The following is a 24,553-nucleotide window of genomic DNA, read 5'->3' as shown; positions in this document are numbered from 1 at the left end:
GAGTGTACTAATCGTAATCACTACTTGTGCTTGGTTATCAGTGATAATTCCATGTTTCAAACGGTATAATTTTGACTACTGTGAAACCTTTCATTATGTGGGTAATTCAATGATTTCGGAGTCATCGTTGATTTATTCATTTAGTATTATGCTTATGGTATCTCGATAATAACTTCATTATGCTTGTCAGTTCATCAGCTATAAAATCATCTGATTGAAGGATGTGAAAATAGGCTCATCAAATTATGAGATTTTAATTTATATAGGTATCGGCTAAAATTAATTTCAACCAGTGACCTCATAATTGGAGATCTATTTGCGTATAGTTGGTTGGAAGTTGCATTTCATCTTATTATTTTTTTTATGAAATACATAAATATAGAAGAAAAATTTGATCGTTTTTTAACCGACAATTTCTGCCAAAATTGAGCAAAAAATCCACGGGTGTCTGTGAAAAAATTTCAGACGAGTAATTTGATTCATTTCTAATATGAGAAAGTGTCACAACAAGTATTTATTGCTACGAAAGAAATTTATTTTTAAAGAATAGTGCTAGGTAATCAATTACAGTAAATAAAGTAGGTAAGTAAATATTTGAAGTATTTTTTTTTTTTTTTTTGGTTTTGCTGGACAGCAATTATAAGTGGGTCTTGCTTGATAACACCAATGATATAGGTACATATATATATTGACGAAATTCTAAATTAACAGCATACGAGTAGGTATGCAAACAATCGGTTTCGTAATTTATTGAAAAAATGCAAACATGGATACGAAATTTTTGTGGCACATGCATGATAAGTGCATATGATATGTACTTGTCTTCGGTAATAAATTTTAATGCAAAAATTACAAAAAATTTACGCTGACAAAATGAATAATTCAATTCTATCAAGTTTAGACTACATACCTGCAATTAAGTAGGTACCTTGGTACATACCTACATACTTTCATAATTCAATCAAATTCAACTCGAAAATTATTCAGAACAAAATCAGGCTTAATTTCATCAAGTCACGTGTTCTTTAGATGATGTAGGTTTGAATTTTATTCTTACCTATACGTCTTGTATAACGCAATTTTATTATTTAAAAAAAAAAAAAAAAAAAAAAAAGGAACTCTGTATTAAGTGATGGAATATCTCCTTAATTTGCTTCGATTGAAATTTTTCGTTGATTTTTTTTTCAAAATCTAATTTTGGCTATGCCAATATTGACACGAGTAGGTGGGTAGTTTTATCGCCTCTTGAAATTTTATCAACTTTTCGCAATTATTGTTTATTCGTATGAAGTTTCATGTTTTCATTTAGCACTCGATTTCGATTTGTGTGTGTTTGGGTGATTTAATTTTTATCGATAGGTAAGTTTAGTACCCATCGTTTTTGGTTTCACATAATTTTTTTTCACGAGCTAAAGAGAATGTCAAATGAAATATTGTCTCTTTTTCTAAAATTCTTAGTACCCTTTTCCTCCCCCCTCCCCCCTAAAAACCCCCCAATAATACCTAAAATAAACATTGAGCAGTCATTAAAGGAAGCAATCTTTTAAAAAAAACTCTCAATTGAAATAATATCGATTCTTACAGTTTAAAATGTTTGTTCCTCTATCAAATGCTACCTCATGCATTTCAATTAATGAAAAAATTCTTCATAATTCCGTTTAATTTTTTTGTAGGCCATAAGCAAAATTTTAGCCCACATTTTCTCCTGCAATAAATATATTGAATTTAACATTTTCTTATTTTTTGTTGTCACAAATGCAGGTGTTTTTCAATTTTCCATTTTAAAAAAAATGAAAAGTTTTGTTTCTTTCGGATATAAATGTAGTAAACTTTTTTATGTCATTAGCCAACCAGTTTTATTTAATTTTTAATCATTTTTTTCTCTGCCAGGCTATAAGGCTCCTTAATATATTGTCAAAAGTGTTTGTATTTTCACTTTTTGAATTTGAAAATGCAGTCGGTAGTGTATTTTAATTTACATTTATTTTCAATTCTAGTTATTCACATTACGTAGGTAATTGAAATGTAGACTTCAAATTTAAAAATATCTCCTCTTATTTTTTTCAAAGAATTTTTTACTAAAAAAAAAAAAAAAAAAAAAAAAAAATGAAAGATGTACTTGAATGCAATAACATGTTTGAAAACTGACCAAAACATTGTCGATTGACTACAAAGGACAATACGAAACGCTAGATATAAATGAAATGTATCATTAAATCTCAAATTTTTCCCAGATTTCTTCAAAAGTTTTTCCTCCTTTCAGAATTTTTAATTATGTAGAAAGGCTTGACATTTTTTAAGTAGGTACACATTTGATATTATGTACCTATATTAAAGGCTCTTTTATAATGGTAATTGAAAAACTAGCAAAAGTATAATTGAAAAGTTGAAACTTCCAACTTTTCAATGAAAAATCACAGAATTTTCAATTACTGATTATAAATGGTTTCATTGAAAAATAATGACATGGTGTACTTTTCAATTATTTTATTTTATGTTTTTCAATTACCACTATAAATGAGTCTTTAATCATATTTTTCGTTATTTTTCAAATAATTTTTTTTTTTTTTGAATTTCTGGTAAGACAAAGTACAAAAAATTAATCCAATTTTTTCAAATTTTATATTATTCAAGTACTGATCTAAATACCTAGGTACGTACTATTGATATTGTATTCAAATGAAAATTGGCGTTATATTTTTTGATAAGTCGTTTGCAAAAAAAATCTACTGATTGAGACTTTTTTTTTCTTTGTAAAATTAGATCTGGAATTTGAAAAAAAAAACAAGTAAAGAGAAATACATCGATAATTTGGAAGTATTGATTCAGGTAAATTGTTTCTAACTTTTCTGGTAAGTTTTGGAGGCAAAATTCAAAAAACATTTATCAAAATGATAATAAAAAAAAAACTAAAAACAATTTTATTTGTCTTTGAGAGAGTTGATGATATTGAATTCAATTTTCTGAAAATTTCGTTAGATTTTCACTACGAAACAAAATAGGCAGGCATATGTGTAAGGTTCACGTAAGTAAACTTAATTTTGACTTTTATTATTTCTATTTTTGGAACACCATTGACAACCTTGAACCAATTGCCGGAAAAATTACACGGTTCGAATTGAAAATATCGAAATGATTCGCACTTCACATAATTTTGTTGTCACGACATTATAATTTATCTCGTTATCCTGTCATTACTAGAGAGACGATGTCGTTGATGTCGTACGCCAAATGAGCACTGATGAAACCTTGTTCTCCATTCTCTACCATCGGGTTACCATCATTAAAAAAGTAAATTGTATGGAAAGCTGAACGTTGACGAAAAAAAAAAGAATAAAATCAAGCTTAAAAGATTCACATAAGCCTACCACATAATGGCAGCTCGTTTATATGTACTTTTATGTGCACAGTATATCTACTTCAACTTATAGTTTACTCTTCGTACTACCATATCAGATATTATCGCGATGGGTTGAAATACACACCAATAACACCAACACGCATCTCGACAAAAAAAAATTGGGGAATTGACATTATGCGGTTAAAACGAGCGGAATATTAATTTTATCCGCATGTGTAAACTTTAAACACACACATGTCTCTTGAATATTCATTGGAAGCGAGGTACGTAGAAAAAAAACGAGAGAATCATTCTTAGTTAGTCAACTCTCTCGAGTTTTTTTCCCCTCTAAAGAATTACTCAATGGTGAACCGCAACATTCTCTAGGTAAAGTTCGCGCCTAAAAGTTGAACAGCTCGACAACCACGCCTGATTATATTTGCATGGAAAGTTTCATTAATCACCGGTGAGTTTCCAATGAGAGAATGCACCAGCAATGTCGGTTGAATTGAATTCATCCGTCGAGATGGTTGTATAGAATTTATAAACATGCACTTGTAGCAATATTGTCACTTCGATTATGTTAATGGGATCTGAAGGTATGCTTCAATCATTGTCATGACTATCATGTACGATGGTGTTAACATTGATGACTTGTTCGAGTCAGAATGCAACAATCTCGTTTCAAAGGTGTCGATTGTCTCGTTTAATGTTTAGTATGCATCGTGTTAAGTGCGGCGGTAAATAATTTCAAAGATTTTTTTTTTTCGTTTTGTTTTGTTTCGTCTCAGTCTGTGTAACCAAAGTTTACCCATTCTTAGAAAATAATAATAGTTTTAGTCATGCGTAAATTTATATTATATGCCTAGGTACGTTGCTAGTTAGGTATTTTTTTTTCTTTCTTTTTCAGCCAGGTGGTCTTCCAAACTCCAAAGTAACGTACCTCTACCTACTATGTAGTATATGGTACCCATAAACTGTCCTGTATCATGTATATGGTATTTCCCCTCGTACGAGTATATTATGCACCTACATTATATTTCATTAAAATAGAAAATAGAAGGTAAAAAAACAGCGAATTATTACTAAAATTCATTACCTCTCGCTGTGGGTATCATTAATTATACGCGTATTATCGATTTTCAAATACATTATACGCCGAATGCACTTCGGTACATGTTTAATGACTCGGCTTGTAGGTACATTTATCCAGTATCCACCGCTGATACATGTTTCCTGATACATGGCACACTGGTGCAGCCTATAAACTCCACCATACTCGTAGATAGGTAGGATAAGTTGGATTGAAATTAACAAACGTCCTGGCAGTCTGGCAGATCCAGGCAGAGTGCTGACTTTAATCGCTTGTAACTATTAACGTGTAATGAAATTACTTACTCGGTTTTATTTGTCGTGCCATATATCACCCGATCAACCGTATCGAAACTGATGGCAATGCGTGTTTATCCTGCGTATTAAGTATACGATGAGGTATCATTCATGTATCCGAATGTATTTATTGTTATTGTATGTATCTTTGGTGCATCCTATATCTGCTATATTTTCAACTTTAAATCCATAATTATTCGCTCTAATGAACCAAAAGCTGTTCATGTGCGTCTCTCGACTCTCGAGGTTGGAATAAATGTCTTTTAATTGAAAAAATAATAAAATGAGAAAATAATTGTAGCACCCAATCCTTTAGTAACAATAAGTCATAAAATATGTCGGGTAGTAACAGATTTCAAATCGAATTGTTATACATTGTAGCATGCTGGATAAGTACTCGTACAAATTGTAGATGGATAAAAGTAACAGACTGCGGAGTCGTTTATTGTGTATTTACAATGACTATTTCGTGACTGTCGATCCAAAGACTTCTGTTTAATTATGTAATTACATTTTTTGTGGGATTAAAATTACTGTATAAAATTGTGTAATGTGGAGTACGCCTGGGTGGGTAGAGGTGCATGCTTGCCTGAAAACTGATGTAATGAAAGCGACAGATGAGGTATAATTTATGAGATTCTTCGATTCAAAATTGTTGAATCATCGTTAATTTTTCTAAAATATCGTGTCAACGAACCATTCATTGACAATGCAATTTTATATACATATATACCTACCCGAGCATCGAAAAACAAAAATGAAAGTATGCGTACCTACCTACACCTAGGGCATGGTGTCTAACAGTAAAAAAAAAATAAAAAATACAAAATTACGAATAACGTACGACATTCGAAAATGGGCTCAAAAAGTACAAACAAAATTCTTCAATATTTAAGGAAATTTGCACGAAATTTCATTTTTTAAAATTATTTTTCAAATATCAAAAGTCTAAAAAATAATGAAAAAACACAAAAAAAATGCATTTCTGCGCTATTTCTTTAACTACATTTCATCAGGAATATGACATTATTTATTTCATACGATTTTTCTTCTCAAAAAATAAGTTTTGTGGCCAATATTTTTTTTCTGAAAAATTTTTATGCTGGATGAGGGGTATATGAATCGAATTGATGCCATTTAAAATAATGATTTGAAAAAATAGCTATTGAAAAAAAGTGAGAAAAAAATACGAAATTTGGATTTTTCGTTTCAGTGGACACATTGCTATGTAAATCAGTAGGTAACTGTAATTTTAAAAGATCGAATGTTGAACTAGCTGTTATGGTGTAGCAGAGATAGATTTCGCCAGCACTACCAGTTTCAGGAGGGGAGGATGAACCCCCTTGAAAGAATAGACCATCGTTAGAGCATGTTAGAACAACCCCCTTTCCGCCTTAGAAAAAAACCTTTGGTATTAGAGCTGGAAAAAGTCAAAATCAGCAACAATTTAGGATCTAGCATCGATAGAGCTGTATAGAGTACTTTGTCCCGACCTCAGAGCACATCTCTTTCCCCTTCACCATAGAACAACCTGTTTAGCCTCCTAATGTCGCCTGACCACTCAAAGGCCCCCTTTCACGTCAAGTCTCTTGAGGTCATTGACCTATCTATCCGACTGCTCAAGGTCGTATGCTCGACAGTAAAATCTTTCGAGGTCACTGACCTATCTGTCTGGCCTCTAAAAGTCATCGACCTGTCTGACTTTTCAAAGTTGTCTGTATGTTTTTTTTAGCCTCTGAAGGTCATTGACCCATGTGTTTGGATTCTCTAGGTCACTGACCTTCCTGCCCAGTTTCCCAAGGTCGTATGTCTGTCTTTTCAGTTGATTATTAAAGGTCATTGACCCGGCTGACTGACTTCTCAAGGTCGTCTGTCCACCAGTCAGGCCTCTCGAGGTCATCGACTGATCTGTCGGGCCTTCTTAAAAGGTCATTGACCTGCCCATTTGACTTCTCAAAGTCGTCTGCCTGTCTTTTGAGCGTTTTAAGATCATTGACCCATGTGTTTGGACTCTCTAGGTTACTAACCTCCATGTCCAGCTTTTCAAGATCGTCTGTCTGTGTTTCTAGTTGGACTCTAAAGTTCATTGACCCGTCTGTCTGGCTTCTCAAGGTCGTCTGCGTGCCTGTCTGGCTTCCCAAAGCTGCCTGTCTGTCTGTCTGTTATGGTCATTAACCCGTCTGTCTGGCCTCATCAGCCCTGATAGTCGTCTGGAAAATAGTTACCTGTTTTTTTGGCACTTCATTTTTTTGGCCATGTTCCTTCCGTTTTTATGTTTCAGAATTTAAGAAAATTGAAGGGCTAATTGTAAAACCGCCTTAGTCAGAGGTGATTTTTGTACAAATCAATGAAAACGTTGTTGTCCTACTTCAATGGAAATGTAAAAACTTTATGGTCAAGTATTTAAAAAACATCTTCGACTATCCCAGAATGCATTACAATACTCATTTTTCCCTTTAAAATTTATGAAATTGAAAAAAAATGTTTAAAGTTGTGTGAACAAAAAATGACTAAGACAGTTTTCACCATTAGCCCTTCGATTGTAGCTAAGTTTTTTTCAAGTTTATTATCGAGTTCTGTCTTCCTTCTTTCCCTTCCTATATACCAAACTCTTTTAGAAAATCATTTTTAACTTGCAAAAAACTGCAAAAATGCGGTGAAAAATGTCTAAGTTCCCTTTTATCCGTAAAATATGCAATTTTTATTAATTTCTTGAATCATTGATGTAGATTTGCTTGAAATTGCTTCCCCATTAAATTCCAATACAGATACCTACCCCTTACGAAACCAAGATTTTTTTTCAATTTACCTACTCACTCAAATGCTAGATATATCTACATTTTGATAGGACACCCTGTATACAAAATATCTTTATCTAACTCAATCCGAGTGTTTTATTGCGTTCGTAGATTAAAGAAACAAATTTATAATCAAAGGGGGTAAAATATGACCATGTAGTGGGACACGTCGCGACAAACCAGACATGTCTGCGAGCTACCCTCTACCCTTGTCACATATACTCGCACGCTGGCCGGTAAAGAAGAAAAAAAGACAAGTCCCACTGTATCCATTACCGAACTAGATACTCGATAGATAGGACACAAGACATTTATTGCATCAATTTATACCTCGGTATATAAGGGTAAAAGTAAAAATCACCGTAGAACTCAATTTGTTCAGAGGTCACAGCTCGTACAACCAAAGCGAGCACTTTACAAACACGATTTACCATGCTGATACGTCTCACAAAAGAATTCGAAAGAGCCGAAATTTTTGATATCTTCGTTCTCGCTCGTATATATCGTATTCCAACCAGCCAAAAGGTACTGGAATCTCTCTACGTATACATTGTAGTGTGTAACAGCTTCCGACCGATTGCGAGTGCATCTGCTCTGGCGTGCATGCTGGGTAATGCAATATCACCACACGCAGAATGCAGACAAGAACAGATGAGCAAAGCAGAAGGCAGAGGCACGCGTCGTTCGCGAATCATTTTACACGATTGTATGTAGATAGGTTGATACTCGAATGCATCAGCGACTCAGCGCACCATTAATGTCTCGAAGAGATCATGTTTTATTGCAGCTTTTATATTATAAGTTTATGCATATGCATCACGTATAATGCATCATTATCAGTTCTATCAGCTTGTATGCAATTAAATAATGTGGTAGTTTAATGAACGGAAGCGTCTCATTTAGTATTACCAACGAGCTCGATATTATTATTACCAATTAAACGCTCATAAATATTACTCTAGGAGAATTCTAACGCCATCGTGTTACTCAACTCTTCACCCTACAGTATCTATACCTATTTAATTTGTATCAAAAATCAATATTCGAGTCAGCGAACGTCTTCTCCGATACGAGAAAAATTAATCAAATGTGTAAATGTAAACTTTTCACCATGATCATGATCACGATGAGTAAAATGCAGTCGCGTGTCTAGACTGTTAACGTCATTTTGCATTGTACCAGCCACATAATCGATCAGTCATTGACAGATGATAAATGTCAAGTTTCCTGCGATGAGTGCTATCGATATGGCGAGTTTTTGTACAATTTGGCCCATGATTTCCGGCCCGTTCCGAACACAATGCTTTCTACGGAATTACTTTATACTTAGTTACTTGTGCATTGCGTGTGTAGCGTAATCGTTGAAAGATCATTTCTTTTTTTGGGGAGATGGGTAACGAAGGATGTGTCTCATGTCTCATTGTATGATTATTCTCCATGTCCTGGCTCATTTTTATTCTTTTTTATTCGCTGAAAATAACCTACGCAGTATATGGCTGTGTTTGTGGGAGTAATTGGGGAAATGCGCCGATACGAGGAATGAATTGGGAATTTCGAGTAAAATGTTGAACTGAAAATATGCTTGAGTCGAGTATTTTTGATAATTTATCAACTTTTCACTTAAGAAGGATTTCAAAATGAAAAATTGAGTAACTCGAAGCAAAACTGGAGCTGATCCGTCCAATTTTTCTCAATTTTTTTTCCTTAGTTTCATTTACGACCAATCACAGTGAGTTGAAATTTCGCGAAAAAATTAAATACTTTCAAGGAAATGTTTTTTGAGCATTTTTGAAGACATTTTAGCTCAAAATAATTTAGTGACTTCTGGAATTTTTGAAAACATTCATGTTACCTATCAAAATGGGTCAACATTTCGTGTGAAGTTCGATTACCTACTCATCTGATGACAATGTTCATTTAGCATTTTTTGAAGAATTTTGAGCTCAAAATAGTTCGATGACTTGTTTTTGAAAACTTGTCTTTGAAGAATTTTAAGCTCAGAATAGGTTATTGAATTTTTTGAATTTTTGAAAATATGCCATTCGACTTATCAAAATTGGTTGAAACATGAAAAATTCAAATATTTTGACAAAAATGTTTTTGGGCATTATTTGAAAAATTTTGAACCTAAAACTAGCTCATAATTTTTGATATTTTGTAAAGAAGATTTTTCAAGAAATGGGTTAAAATTTCCATCAAATTTTCTTAAGCATTTTTGAATAATTTTCAAGATTTAGTAATGATTTTTTGAATGCGACCAATTAAAATGCGTTAAAATTTCACGATAAATTCGAATACTTCGACGTCATTTTTTTTAGCTCGTTTAAAGAATTTCGAGCCTTCGCGTTTGTCAAAAATTAGGCCTTTTTTCGGGGGGAGGGGGGGGGTGATTATTAAAAACTATCATGCGACGTCAAAATAAGCCACAAAGAGATGAAGTCCATGTTGTTATCTTCCAGGCAAAATTTTAACCCATCTTCATTAGTGGTAGTCGAAAATCATGACCAATTTTAAGCTTGAAATTCTTTTAAAACAACTCAAAAAAAATTTGATGAAAATTTTCGATTTTCTGCAAAAGTTTTAACCCATTTTGATGGGTCACTTGGCACTTTTTCAAAAATCCTTAAAATCGTGGGCGAATTTTGAGCTCCAAAGTCTTAAAAAATTATCAAAATTTAATTAAGCTTACTCAAGTCCAAAGTAGGGTCATAATTTTTGATGTTTTTGAAAAAATAAAATTTGACTTATCAAAATGGATTAAATTTCTGCGAAAAAAGCAAATATTTCCGCAAATACGGTTTTTGAGCATTTTTTGATGAAGTTTGAGTCCAAACTAGAGTCTTTTGATTTTTGGAATTTTTGAAAAAGAGTCATGCAACCTATAAAAATAGGTTAAAATTTCACGAAAAAATCAAATATTTTCACAAAACCGTTTTTTGAGCATTTTTGAATAATTCTAAGCCCAAAATTGGGTCATGATGTTTTTTTGGATTTTTGAAAAATTGTAATACAATTTATCAAAGCGGGTTGAAAGTTCACTAAAAAATCAAATTTTTCTACGAAAATATTTTTTGAGCATTTTTGAAGAATTCTGAACCCAAAATCGGATAAAAATCTGTATATTTGATTTTCTCCTCAAATTTTGAAATACTTACCTAGCCAAAAAAATGATTGACTCTTGCATGAACGTATGGAGTTGTGGTGGAATGTTTGATAGGATTGATGGGACACCCTATACATATTGGCTGGAACTCCATGATCATTAGCTCTACGAATAAGGAAGAATTTCAACTCGGAAGTTAAAAATGGGCGAAATTGTTTAATTTACACATTTCTTAGATTTACTATTTGTTTATTCGATCGACGAAAAAAAAAGACATTAGGGATTTTGCCGAGTCTCGGAACCCATTGCATCGTACATCGTAAAGTTCGTAGGTACGTATGTATTTCTGACAAGTAATTTACGTCGTACAATTCATTTAACACGGTCGAGATAAATCGATTGGTGATTTCAAAAAAGCCAGAATGTCGGAGTGGTTTCAAGTACGATGTTCCGTTTGCAACGATAGATATATTGGGCGTTAAAATATAACACGTCATGAAAAATTATTAGGTATGGTGCATAGAGTGTCGAAGTTTAACCAATAACAAACATTCTCAAGTGCTCTGAAATGAATTTACATTTTTTTTCTTTACGCGAAAACTGTGAAAAACATTGTATTAATTCTGGGTATTTTTTCTATTTTCTGTTGCAGGTACCTATACGAGCCAAACATTCCTACATAATACATAGGGTTTTGTATATGTATTATTAGTAATAATGTATTCGTTGAAAACCGAAAACGACAACTGTGCGGTGAAGGCCCTCCAGGTTGATATACTTCTCTTCATTCTGTACGTATAGTGTTCAATTCATCTATGGAAACAAAAAGAGACAAAGTCGGTTCCCTTTGATGTAGATCGGCGTCCGCCAACGGTGTCTGAAAATGAAAACAACTTATCAAGCCGAATGCTAGATGAATTGGTATTTTGAGCTTTTCTTTTTTTTTTTTAATTAAGAAAAAAATGCACGCGTTCGTCGCTCCCCAAACTTCACAGGATGAATTTTCAAACACTCGTGTGAAAATTAGTACATGTAGGTTCTGGGTATGTGTGCGTTTTTCGAATAGTAATTTACGCCTTTAAATCTGCTATACTCTGTACCTGGAACAATGACTAAAATTTCAAGAATGACATGATATCATATATGGATAGATATCTAGTTTTTGGCTATTGTTTATATCATGTCCTTGGCTGTGGCAAAGACTATAATCGAATCTTGGGCCTAGAGCCAATTTTCTCTACATTCGGCTCGTTTTTAATTAAACAGACGAGACGAGCGACGTTTGCAATATAGTATACGAAAGTGTAGTATGAGGAGGTTTATACAAGAGGCTTATGCTTGTATATTGTCGAATCGGTATTAATACATGTGTAAGTCTTGCCGGGATGTGATTTTAATTAGTTCCTATTACAGTTTTGGCAACTGGATTATCTCTCGTCGTTAGACACTCAGCCTATCAAAAATAGTAACAATGTTATGCTATATACGTACTAAGTCAGTAGATAGATAAGTGAATAAAAAATCTAGCCTGATGTGTAGAAGATAGTATGCTGGAATTTGATGCTTTACGCTGCGGTGGTCTCTAGTGTGTATTTTTATGCTTGGCGTTTTCTTCCTAATTAATTTGGGTCTGAAATTTGATTTTATATGCGGATACAAAAAATCTGGTAAAAGGGGGAAATTTTATTCCCTGTATGCTTACCTCCCTTGTGTACTTCAATATAAGTTGGTAAGCCTAATTTTTTGTTGTTGTTGTTTTTTAAAATCATTTCAGTCTATTTTATTAGACTAAAATTATAATGGCTCCAGAAAGTTTTCAAATTTCTCCCTATAGTAATTAATTCGCCTTGATTGCATCGCATTGCTTGAAAATTGGTTTCCTTCAACTTCGAAATGTATTGATATCTTTATAAGTGGAACTGCTCTTTCTTCAAAAATTGGCCAAAAATCCAAAAAAATAACTGGGGCAGAATGATGAAATTTTGTGGAAATAGGGAAGGGAATTGAAATATGATGAAACCATTGCCAGTCATTTGAAATGAGTAGTTCTTCTAATTTTTTAATTAGTATACAAAAATGTAATTAAAATTTTATTTTTTCCAAGAATACCACCCAACAAAAATTTGGTTCAAATTGTTGAAAATTATTAGTTTTGTAATAGCGAGGAAAGAGAAGGAGGAGGAAATTTCGAACCAGTATCTGAAAGAAAAAACAATTCTGAGAATCAAAATTGTAAAAAAAAATTCCAAGTCACAAAGAGCAAGCATCTATTAATGCAATTTTTCTGAATACTTTCAGGGTAAAAAATACTACAATAAGTATAAAATACGAGTATTTTAACAATTGTTAATTGTCACCCAAGTCAGATCTCATCAGATCCGGATGCTCTTTGTACGGAAATATTTTGGAACGCAGTGGTGCCAATTTTTAATCATTTTTGCTAATTTCAAAAAATCAAAAAATTTCAACAGTTTTTGTTTTTTTTTCGATTTTTTAAAATTGGAAAAAATGATCAAAAAATTGTAATACGAATCGACTCAACTTTTTCAATTCATATTCGTATATTTATTAGAGCTTTAACAACATGAGAAAATAAAAAAGGAACAATCAAAATCCGATTAAAAACAGAAATAGGCTCTCAAAGAGGGAGCATATTCAAAAAAAATGTGATTTTTTTCACTCCTGTCGCTACCCAACCTGTTTATTCGTAGTTTGAAAATTTTTCTTATAGAATATTTCGCATTAATCATACCATAACATCGAAAGGTATAATTTCTGAAACTGAATAAGGAATATTTTGGAACGCAATGGTGCCAATTTTTTAGTCATTATTGAAGATTTCTAAAAACTGATAAAACTTCATAAGTTTTTGGCTATTTTTCTCAAATTTTTGAAATTAGCAATAATGATCCAAAAATTTGTACCACTTCACTCCAAAATATTTCCCCAGTTTCAGAAATTATACCATAATGTTTTGGCTTATACAATGCGAAATTTTGGAGAAGAACAAAATTTTTAAAACCGTGAATTTATCCAAACATGAGCGATTTATAAATAATTTTCAACTGCAGCAGAACCCTTAAAAGTAGGTACCAAGACAGGTTGGGTAGCGATAGGAATAAATCCACGATTTTTTCAAAAATTTCTCCTCTTTGAGGGCTCATTTCTTTTCTTCGAGGCACTTCCGGAGCTAAGATGTTTTCTTAGTGACATTCAACTCAAAATTAAGGTCTCTGCTGAATTTAGTCAAAATCTACTGATTTTTTTTGGCGATCCACCCTAATTTTTTTTGAGTCTGCATCAACGTCGATGTAATTTTCGACTTCCCAACTTTTTAAATAAAACTCTGATAAGTTTTCTCGTTTTTTTTTTTTTTGCCTATTCCATCAACTCTGAATCCTATCTATTATTTAGTCGAAACAGTGATCAGACTACTTATTGTTAGTTCGCTCGCCGGAATACACTCAAGATATAAATGTACGGATATCTTTATCAGATACTTTATATTCCACATGCCTGTGGAAAAGAATTTCAGATATTTGAAAGGCCCACAGTGTATATCGTAGATTCAGATAGCTCGGTTGTTCAGCAGCATGGTCGTCGAGAAGAATAACAATATTAAAAACCCATAAAAACCCGAACCAATAGACCGACATCCTCCATTCTATCGATGTTACCTACGTCTCGATTATCATTATATTGGAAATAATCCAAATATGTATACTTATTACCTACCTACTCGTGTTGAAAAATCACGAAAAAGCGCAGTTACTGACGATTAGTACAAACGGAAGTTTAAAAATAAAACCAACAATGTGGTTTTTGAAATTAGGTGAAATTCAAAGCAGCGATCTCTTATTCTATATTCTATCTAGTACACCTCGATGGAGTAGAAAAACACAAGATGAACAAGATCGCAGTCTCACCAGTGTCAATAAACGGTACATAAATACACAGCACTCGTAAATTAATAAAAATTCTCGAATCTAGAGCTGTGTACGCGGTTTTATTGAGCTATTAAATAGATCTGTATCGATGGTCATATCAATCAATGAAACCTCAAATGTTATGTTTTTCTCTTTCAATTAAAAGGTTAACTTGATACGGTTTGCCTGGCACTCTGGCAGCCTGGCACGCAAATATAGTAAAAATTTACTAACCTTTTGCGAAATGTTTTCGCGTACGGTTGCCTGCAAGTAAATTCGACCGCGTAAGTCGCGAAAATGTCAAAGTGGCTATTTTGGTATCCGGCCAAAAAGCAGCATCGCTGCATCGCGAAATGAATCGGTTATTGGTATAGACACCGTGATTATGAATCCGGCCGCCACAGCTAGGGAGTAACGACCGTATTCTCTATCAAAATGTAAAATCTCTACGACTCGTTTGTGTAACTGCCAAGTGAAAAAAGTAGCCGCAAAAATTCGTTACTGTCTAGTTCACTCGCTAATCTTTCGATAGATTTTATACGTTCGTACCTTTCGTGATGCAGCTCAGGACGCTGATTTGTTTCAAACACAAAATAGGTAGGTAGTCTATCGTAGGTAATTTTCAAAAATAGCATAGGTACCGAACATGTGGTCCACAAACGCCGACAGCCAGTAGGTAAATGAAGCTTTATTGTCATGGATATTTACCTGCTCACACTATAGAGATAAACATAGAACTGAACACGTTCTATAGGCTACATAATAACACACCAACTCACGCATGTATCTGGATATCTACTACATGTAGATCCTAGATCCCTTAACACAATCGAATACGAGGTATAACTTGGGCTTTTATACGTTTACGAATATGTTGTTGTAGTTAGTTTATTGGAACAGTATTTTTTACTTAACTGGAATAGATGATATCACGCGAACATAAAATGATGACGGTTAATAAATCATAGACACGAACAGGTATCATAACAAACAGTGGATATGGTATCTGAACAACTGGATAGAAAACAGCTAGGGTAACTATAGGTAGAAGGTAGGTACTTCTGTTTTCTGGTAAAATGATAAATGTTGGAAATGTTTTTGGGTTCGAGGATTTTTAGAAAAGAAAAGATTTTTCTATTTTTCGAAAATAATTCCAGAGAAAATAATAAAAGATTTCAGGAAATCAATTTAAATGGTTGATAACAGCCAGTGAAAATTTATGTGTTCAGTGCAAAATATTTGGATCACTTTGTCGTAGCTGGAAGGAAGGGAAGAGGTAATAAAGCTCGAAAGAGATTGCTTCAATTTGTGTCTCGACTTCACTGCAGAGAAGAAAATTCGAGTAATTTTCCCATAAAACAGGTGATTCTGGAATTTTTTGAAATTTGACTTTCTATTCGTAAAAACTTAGGTGCTTACATACTTTTCAACACATTCACAATGAAAAACTTGTGTGTACGATAGGAAAACATAGGTAAATTTTTTCAGCTGTCGAAGTTCATTAAGTAGATATATGTAGTAGGTACCTTCTGAATAGACGTGAAATAGCAGGAAAAAAGCCAGCATTTGTTGAAGGCTTCAGAATTCAGATCAGTTTGTAGGTAATCTCAATCAATTCAGGGTATCAACTTCACTGAGAAAATAAATTTTCATAAATTAGGTAATAGGTACCTACCCTTTTTCGTTACAATTTAAATAAAAACCAACGAGCTGTTTTGTAATTTAAAAAAAATTGTCAATGCAATTCATAATCGAAAAATTAAGTAGGTACATCACCTCAAAATTTAAGGTACCTATAGTTCTAAATTGTAAGTGAAATATAAGGAGTGATGAGATCTATGCCAATCATGAATAAAGTCTGACTTATTACATCCAATCTTCTTTGAACAGATCTAATCCAATCAAAAATCTAATTCTATGTGATCAGATCTGATCAGATTGAATTGTATTCGAAAAATGCCTTGATCTGCCTAGATATGATTACCTAGATCTGATTAAACGGACATCATCAATGTATTCCGAATCTGATCAAGTCCCCTTTATTGGATCTAATCTGTTCTGAATAGATGTAACCCGATTAAAGACTGATCTGATCAAATCAGATCAAATTGATACGATCTGATTAAATTAAGTCTGAGAACGGACGTATCTGATAAAATATTTGATCAGATCAAACAGTGGGGTGGATTGCGAAAAAAATGGTCAGATTTTGAGAAAATTGAGCACGAGATTTTCATTTTGAGTTGAAAGTTATACCTACCCACAAAAAATTTTAGCTCCGGAGGTGCTCTTGGAGGGAATGGTCCAGTCTCAAATGAAAGTAAATAGATACTTAAGATTCTGCCTCAATCCATGATATGCTGTCAAAATCCAAAGACCACGTTTTGGGTTCTACTAAGCAATTAAAACTTTTCAAAAATCGTTTATTTAAAAAAAATTTTCTCGGCAAATACTTCGCATTAAATATTTTGGGACGCAGTGGTTCCAATTTTTTAATCATTTTTCTAATTTCAACAAATCGAAAAAAATAACCAAAAACTGTTGAAATTTTTTCGATTTTTTGAAATTAGCAAAAATGATTAAAAATTGGCACCAATGGGTTCCAAAATATTTCCACGGCTTCAGGAATGATATTTATCAAAATTTTAGCATAATTAACGTGAAATACATATTTGCCAAGAAAAAATTTTAACACCAATTTATCCAAAAATAAACGATTTTCAAATTTTCAACCGCTCAGTAGAACCTCAAAAGTGGTCTTGGATTTTCACGGCAACAGCATCTAGATCAACGCAAAATCTCAAATACTTTCATTTGAGGCTGGGCCACTTTTCTCACAACAGGTTGTGTAGCGATAGGAGTGAAAAATCCGTGATTTTTTCAAAAATGTCCTCTCTTTGAGGACTCAAGTCTCCTCTCCAGGAGACCCTTCCGAGCTGTAATTTTTGCGGGTAACTTTCAACTCAAAATGAAGGTCTTTGCTGAATTTGATCAAAATTCATCGACCTTTTTTTTGCGATCCAATCACAACACATTTTTTTGCAATCACGCGCCATATACATACTAAGGCAATTCAGTAAATTTGACCAAAACAGGCAAAAAATCACAGTTTGAAAATTAGAATCAACGGTGGGTAGTTAGATGGTATTTTTAACAATTTTTAATCAACCACCCGGTAAACACATAGTACGCGATACGCCAGCGAATAGAAGGCGATCATCGTATTGGCAGCCGGCGTATCGCCGGCGGGAATCGCGTTCGAATCGCCGGCGAAAATGTCCGCTTTTTCCGCAGCGGAATCCGAAGGCGATACGCCGGCGGGAATCGCAGCGATATCGCTGTTGAAATAGAACGCGATTCGAAGGCGATTCGTTGGCGGAAATCGCAGCGATATAAGGACGCGATTCGAAGGCGATAATCGCAATGATGTTTTGCTTTGGTTTTTTCCTAGTTTCTTCTCCCACATTAGAATCAGAACGTATTCTTCAATTAATTTTACGAGTAATTTACTTGTTTACATAATTAAAAATCAAGAACACAAAATAAAAAACGAGTAAATTAAGTGAAGAATGCTTTCTGATTCTGATGTAGGAAGACAAACTAGGAAATAACAAAAGAAAAAACGATGAAGTACCTATACTTGGGTAAATCACTTCACACAAGAATGCAACAACATCAATTGCAATTTATTAAAATAACCAAAAACACAAAAATTGAATTATGGAGATTTAGAATAATTATTCTAAGTCACCATACAAAATCCATTTGAAATCATCAAAAATTTATCAGAATAAAAACAGTTCAAAATCACCATGAAAAATTCCAAGCTGAATAAAAAAATTAAATTTGAATCAATACAGTGAAAAATTTATTTTAAAAATCACTAAAAAGTGTCAAAAATTGCTAAAAAAAATTCATTGGAAATAATCACAAAAAAATTCCAATCTGACTCATCGCCGAAAAATGTATTCTATGTACACACCACGAAAAAAAATTGTTCGTTATCACTCCAAAAAAATTAATCAAAATTCAACACCAGAAAACCAATTTGAAATAAACACGAACGAAAAGATAAAAAAAAACACAACATTCTGCTCGTTATTGCATGCTTGCGTAAGAACATCTGAATGCTCACTCGATTGAACGCGAAACAAATGCGAAAATCGCATGGAAAATATTGTAAAAGAACTCTACTAAATTCGCCTTCTATTCGCCGACGAATAGACCGCGGAAATCGCGCTGAAAAAAATGAAAAAGATCGTTGCGAAATTCGTAGGCGTATCGCCGGCGGATTCAGCAGTGTTTTTTTCAAATTTTTTCAGCACGATTGTCGCGTTCGATTCGCCGGCGGATAGAACGCGAGTATCGCGTTGAAAATATCACTGCTGAATCCGCCGGCGATACGCCTACGATTTTCGCAACGAGTTTTTTCATTTTTTTCACTGCGATTTCCGCCGTCTATTCGCCCGCGATACGCCTACGATTTTTGCAACGAGATTTTTCATTTTTTTCACTGCGATTTCTGCCTTCTATTCGCCGGCGAATCGAACGCGATTTTCGCGACCGCGATTTCCGCCGGCGATTCGCGTTCGGTGTGTTTACCGGGCAGTCATTGATTCAAAATTTTGAATTTACCGAGCCAGAATTTCATTCGCGAGGAAAAATTTCACGAGTAATTAGTATCTATAAGCAATTAGCGAGGTCAGTTTGATATACGATGCGTCCAAACGAGGGGGAGGAGGAAGATGAGGGGACACGAATATGAAGATTTTTACCTACATTACACACGTTGCTAAACGTACATGGGTTCGTGATAAATACCTATATAATTTATTATATCCTTGAATGTATAATTGATTAAGAAATTACCACCTACGATAACGAAAAGCGTGCGTGGCTGCGCGGTTTTTAATACTCACTAAAATGTCTACACATACGTACAACGTGTTTTTATATTATTAATGAAAATAGTAATTTTACGTATTAAGTTTCACATTGAAATATAAATAATAGAGGTGTTTTCACGTAGTACGGCTTCAGCTTCCGCAAATCGTTTCCATCATAATACACAATTAGGTACCTAAAAACTTATGTTAGGTAGGGCCTACATCGACGCTACCAAGATCCAAAAAAAGAATACCAACACCTCGAAAGATGCATAAGACGGCGACGATCGCGACCGACGTCTACCTCAAAATACTCCCATTTTTTGTCATTACTCTTTCATCCGACATAATTACAATTCTTTATAGACGTGCGTAAGAAGTGTATGTATGTATTTTGAATTGTACGCGTTTCACATTTCAACGCCTTTCAGGCTGCGCGATAGCGTTCATTTCACGTAATTCACACCCTTATATCGAGCATCCTTTACCGAGTAGCTAATAATAGACGTATAACCGTTGTTTGAAAATTGTACTCTGAGGAATAATTTCACGCCCCTTTGAGTCTCAAAGATTACATTCCTTTTAACGTGCTTTGCTTGTGCTGGTCGTCGTTATGATATGAGGTACCTACGAGTACTTTTTGATGCCAGTATGTATACGATTTAATATTTTTCTAACGAGTCGGTTTCCATTGTTAAACTTACTTCGTTTCCTGAATTAATCGAATTAAAGCACGACATTTCTCGGATTTTATGGTAAAAAAAAAAGAAAAGAAAAACGAACGTTTTGTTCTTTGAATACAATAAGCCCGCGAAAGGTCAATGGTGATTACGACTTAGTATACTTATATGACGTATAGTGCACTTATGATTGAAGAATTCGATACAATACAAAGTTGTTGTGGAATGGTGCGGATCTGGTCGTATTTTTTTCCACCAAAATTTAATGATGTTTTACACCAGATAACGAAATCGAAAACCTTTGACTTTGTTATCACCTCCTGCTAAAAGTTGAGTAAATGACCGATACCCAGTTGACCAAATGCTAGCAAATTTTGTGCTAGCGTAAATGGTGCCGGAATTTGAGACACTTTTTTAAAAAAATTCTAGCAAATCAGTTGCGATTAGGTCGCATTAGAGTAGCAGAATTGCGCACAAATAGCTAGCACGTAGCTGGCACAAAGCTAGCAAAAAGCTAGCATTTTGTTGGCACTTTGCTCTGCATTCTGCTACGTACATGCGACTAAATCGCGACTGATTTGCTAGCAATTTTTGCAAAAAGTGTCTCATATTCCGGCACCATTTACGCTAGCGCAAATTATGCTAGCAAGAAGCTAGCATTTTGCTAGCGTAGAAAAACTTTGATCAGTAAAGTAATTACTATTAATTAATTTTTTTAAATTCTTGGTGTTTACCTGTAACAGGTGATAGTTTTCCAGGAAATTTCAAAAATTAGGCGACTGTCCCAGCTCAGAGCTAGCATAACGCTAGCATCTTGGGATAGTATAAGAAGAGTGATGTCACTCTTCTTACTTTTCAACAAGATACCACCTTGAGCTTATATTCAACTTGATGACACACTTTATCTAAGAGTAGCAAACTATACCATGAGAGAGATTGATGCTAGCAATTTGCTAGCATTATGCTAGCGCTTAGGTTGAAAAATCTCTTTATTAAATAAAAAATGAAGTTTTTTTTTTAAATAGAAAAATTGTCAAAATTTAAAATTTGAAAATAAAGTATCAAACAAACCATGAAAATGAAAAATTTCAAAAACATTTGAACAACATTTTAGTCCACGGCAATGGGAGTAATCCCCTGCCGATCCTCCAGGATAACTTTTTCCTTAAAGGGGACATCCTAAGGAACATTTTAAAGCAAACTTGCTGAAAAAAATTGGCCTTACTTACAAAATGGCGGCAATTTTGATTGAAAGGTCAGCCGAAATAGCAGATTTCGCGTTTCAACATAGGACGTGCACGAATTTTTTCAAACCTTACAAACGTAGATCGAAAGATCATGCAAAAATTCATCACCTGTCAAAATTTCAAGTGGTAAAGTACCTTTTTCGATTTTTGGTGAATTTTCAAAAATTAAATTTTGGCCAAAATGTGAGAAAAAATCAAAATTTTACCAAATTAACCAAGAAACCTGAAATTTGGGATATACCCTATTTTCGACATGCCAAATCGATGGGCAACGGTTTCAACTTGTTTTGAGCAGTTCTGGAGCCTCCAGCAGATTTTTGAAACTCAAATTGAAGTTGTAAAGCTCAAATTTATTCTGAAAACAAATTTCAATACGCTACGAAGTACTGCAGGTGAATTTCAAGTCGTTTTGGAGCCTCCAGCGACTCTTTGAAAATTCCTGAAGCCTCCAGCAGATTTTTGAAACTTTAAATTTTCACAAAATTTCATCAAACTGAGATGGAGAGTCGAAATTCATTCTGCAAACTAATTTTAATACGCTACGAAGTCGACTGCTTGTGGATTTCAAGTTCTTTTGGAGCCTCCAGCGAATTTTCGAAGGTTGTATGGCATTTTTTGGAAAATTGGAATTTCCTAAAAGTAGCTGGAAGCTTCAAAACCATTTGAAACCTGCGAAGTAAATTTCAGCTTGCCAACTGCCAACTCCAATTGATAAATTAATGTTGTGGGAATTTCAAGTTTCAAAAGCCTACTGGAGGCTCTAAAATGACTTGAACCCACCCCACCTGAAGTCGTCTTCAGAGGGTGTTAAAATTGGAGTGTAGAGTAAACTACAGCTTTCCATGTCCATTTGATGAAATTTTGTTATCCCCTTTAAGAAAAAAGTTGCCCCGGAAGATCGGCGGGGGGGGGGGGTGCAATTACTCTTATTGTCATATGCAGGAATATTTTTAATGATTTTTGTATGCGCGCTGAGGGATGGAAAAGATACTTGCTCGCATTTTGCTACAATAAATAACGCAGAAAAAGGTTTATTGGTGAGAAATGCGTAAGATCTGGTATCACGTTCCTATCATTTGACTACAAAGAAAACGCCAAGTCACCAGATGCAGAAACTAGAGATATGCTTACATTTTTCTAGAGCCAGATGGCTAAGTAAATGCTAGCTCAGAGATGCAAGAATATTACCTGAAGTTTCCTATCATAAAACTGTGAGCAGGTACATATTAGTCAGTGATACGCTGGCATTAAGCGAGCAGGTATAGAGTGAGGCAAAAGCTAGCTGAGATATGCGAGATTATTGCTTGAACTTTCTTGGCATAGAATTGCAAGCAAGTATCCATCAGTGATACGCTAGCATCAGGCGAGCATGTATGAAGTGAAGTAAAAGCTAGCTGAGATATGCGAGAATATTGCTTGAACTGTCCTAGCATAGAATTGCGAGCAAGTATCCGCCAGTAATACGCTAGCATAAGGCGAGCAAGTTAAAGTGAAGTAAAAGCTAGCTGAGAGTCGCTGGAAAACAGCTCGAAAATTGCTAGAATTGAATTTGCTAGCGAAAAACTGCAAGAAAATCGCTTACTTTTAGCGAGATAATTATTGCTGGCCACAAAAAGCGAGTAAATTGCTAGCAACTTATCAAAACGCGAATAAAACGTTAGCTTTTTGCTAGCATGTGGTCAACTGGGTACCGGAAATACATTTACGTATTATCGAATTGAAAAATATCTACAAGTTATGCGGCTGAGAGAATTCGCCGATGTGTTTAAAATACATACGAGTATGTATCAACTGTTATGATTAGAAGAGGTTAGGTAGCCCCTTCTGTCTCGGTGGAAAAAGCTCCATGTGGAGCTGATTAGCCGTTTAAAAGCGTGTGCACGAGCATGTTTGTACGAAATATGAGATTCTTGAATGGTTTAGAATAATGACGAACCGACAAAGAGAGTGCCTATTTAAGCCTTTTAAGTGTGCGATGGTTTTTTTCAACAGGACGTGGATGAATGTGAGGAAAGGGAAGGGGAGGTCAAAAATTTCCAAAATTCATTTTTGGGTTGCTGACAATTTTTTTTCTATTTTTTGATATTTTGGTGAATTTTTAACCAAAGATTAAAAATTGTTTTGAAGATTTTTTTATCGTGTGTTTTTCTTATTGAACAAGGTTGGTTGCAAATTGTAATTGAAAATACATCACTTTTGGAAATAAAATTTCAAATTTTGAAAATCGAGTGAAAGTGAAAATAATATGTAAAATTAAAAACATTTATTATGAAATTAGGATAGAAAACTCAAAAAATGGAATTAATGAAACTCTGAAAATGAAGTGGGGAACTTCGAAAATTGAGCAGAAGTTACCGAAAGTAAAATTAAACTGGAAATAAAATCAAAAACAAAAAATGAAATTGAAAATTCTGAAAATGAATCAGAACTGAAAAATTGAACTGAAATCGTACAACTGAAATTGAAAATCGAAAATTCTGATCTTAAAATCTCAAAAATATTTATAGAATGAAATTGAAAGTCTGTGATAAAAATTGAAAATTCTTGAAATGAAATCAAAATCTGAAAATTAAAAACAAAAATCCTGAAAATAAAATTGAAAACTGATAATGAAATTAAAAATTGTAAATTCTGACTATCAAATCCCAAACAGATACAATCAATCATAAATACTTAAATGAAATTGAAAACTGATGAAGATGATTAAAAATTGAAAACTTGAAATGAAATTGAAAATTCCGAAAATGAAATCAAAAATACCTGTACTGAAAATGAAATCAAATACTGATAATGAAATTGAAAATGGAAAATTCTGAGCATCAAATCTCAAACAATCAAACATAGAGTGAAACTGAAAATTCTGAAACGAATCGAAAACATGAAATGAAATTGGATATTCTGACATTCAATAATTCAAATACTACCTACTGAAGATTGAAAAAATGAATCGAACACAGTGAAAATGTAATCAAAAATTATCTGTAAGATAAAATAAAATACATGAAATTGAAAATTCTGAAAATCTCATGAAAAAAATGAAAACGAAATCAGAAACATTGAAAATAAAATCAAATTAGGTACGTTAATACTGATTGTGAGAGTGAAATCGAAAACTGCATTCAATTAATTTTGAGCATTTTCTCCAATAATTTTGTGGGGGGAGAAAATTTCAAAAACAAACATA

At 33.7% G+C, this 24,553-nt stretch overlaps 1 protein-coding gene and 1 long non-coding RNA gene across 5 annotated transcripts in view; both read left to right on the top strand.

Annotated features, from left to right (window-relative positions):
- The window catches only part of LOC135833206 (protein amalgam-like), a 172,958-nt gene that overhangs the window by 90,397 nt on the left and 58,008 nt on the right, over nt 1-24,553 (top strand). The gene's annotated exons all lie outside the window — the stretch shown is intronic.
- The window catches only part of LOC135833211 (uncharacterized), a 50,411-nt gene that overhangs the window by 9,774 nt on the left and 16,084 nt on the right, over nt 1-24,553 (top strand). Inside the window, exon 2 of the long non-coding RNA XR_010556423.1 lies at nt 11,283-11,551. This is a non-coding gene — a long non-coding RNA (uncharacterized LOC135833211). The remainder of the gene's footprint in view (nt 1-11,282; nt 11,552-24,553) is intronic.

Source organism: Planococcus citri, chromosome 1 (genome assembly GCF_950023065.1).
Source record: "Planococcus citri chromosome 1, ihPlaCitr1.1, whole genome shotgun sequence".
In the NCBI taxonomy this organism is placed as follows: domain Eukaryota; kingdom Metazoa; phylum Arthropoda; class Insecta; order Hemiptera; family Pseudococcidae; genus Planococcus; species Planococcus citri.
The sequence above is the reverse complement of the archived record's forward strand: the minus strand, read 5'-3'. Positions and strand labels throughout refer to the sequence as shown.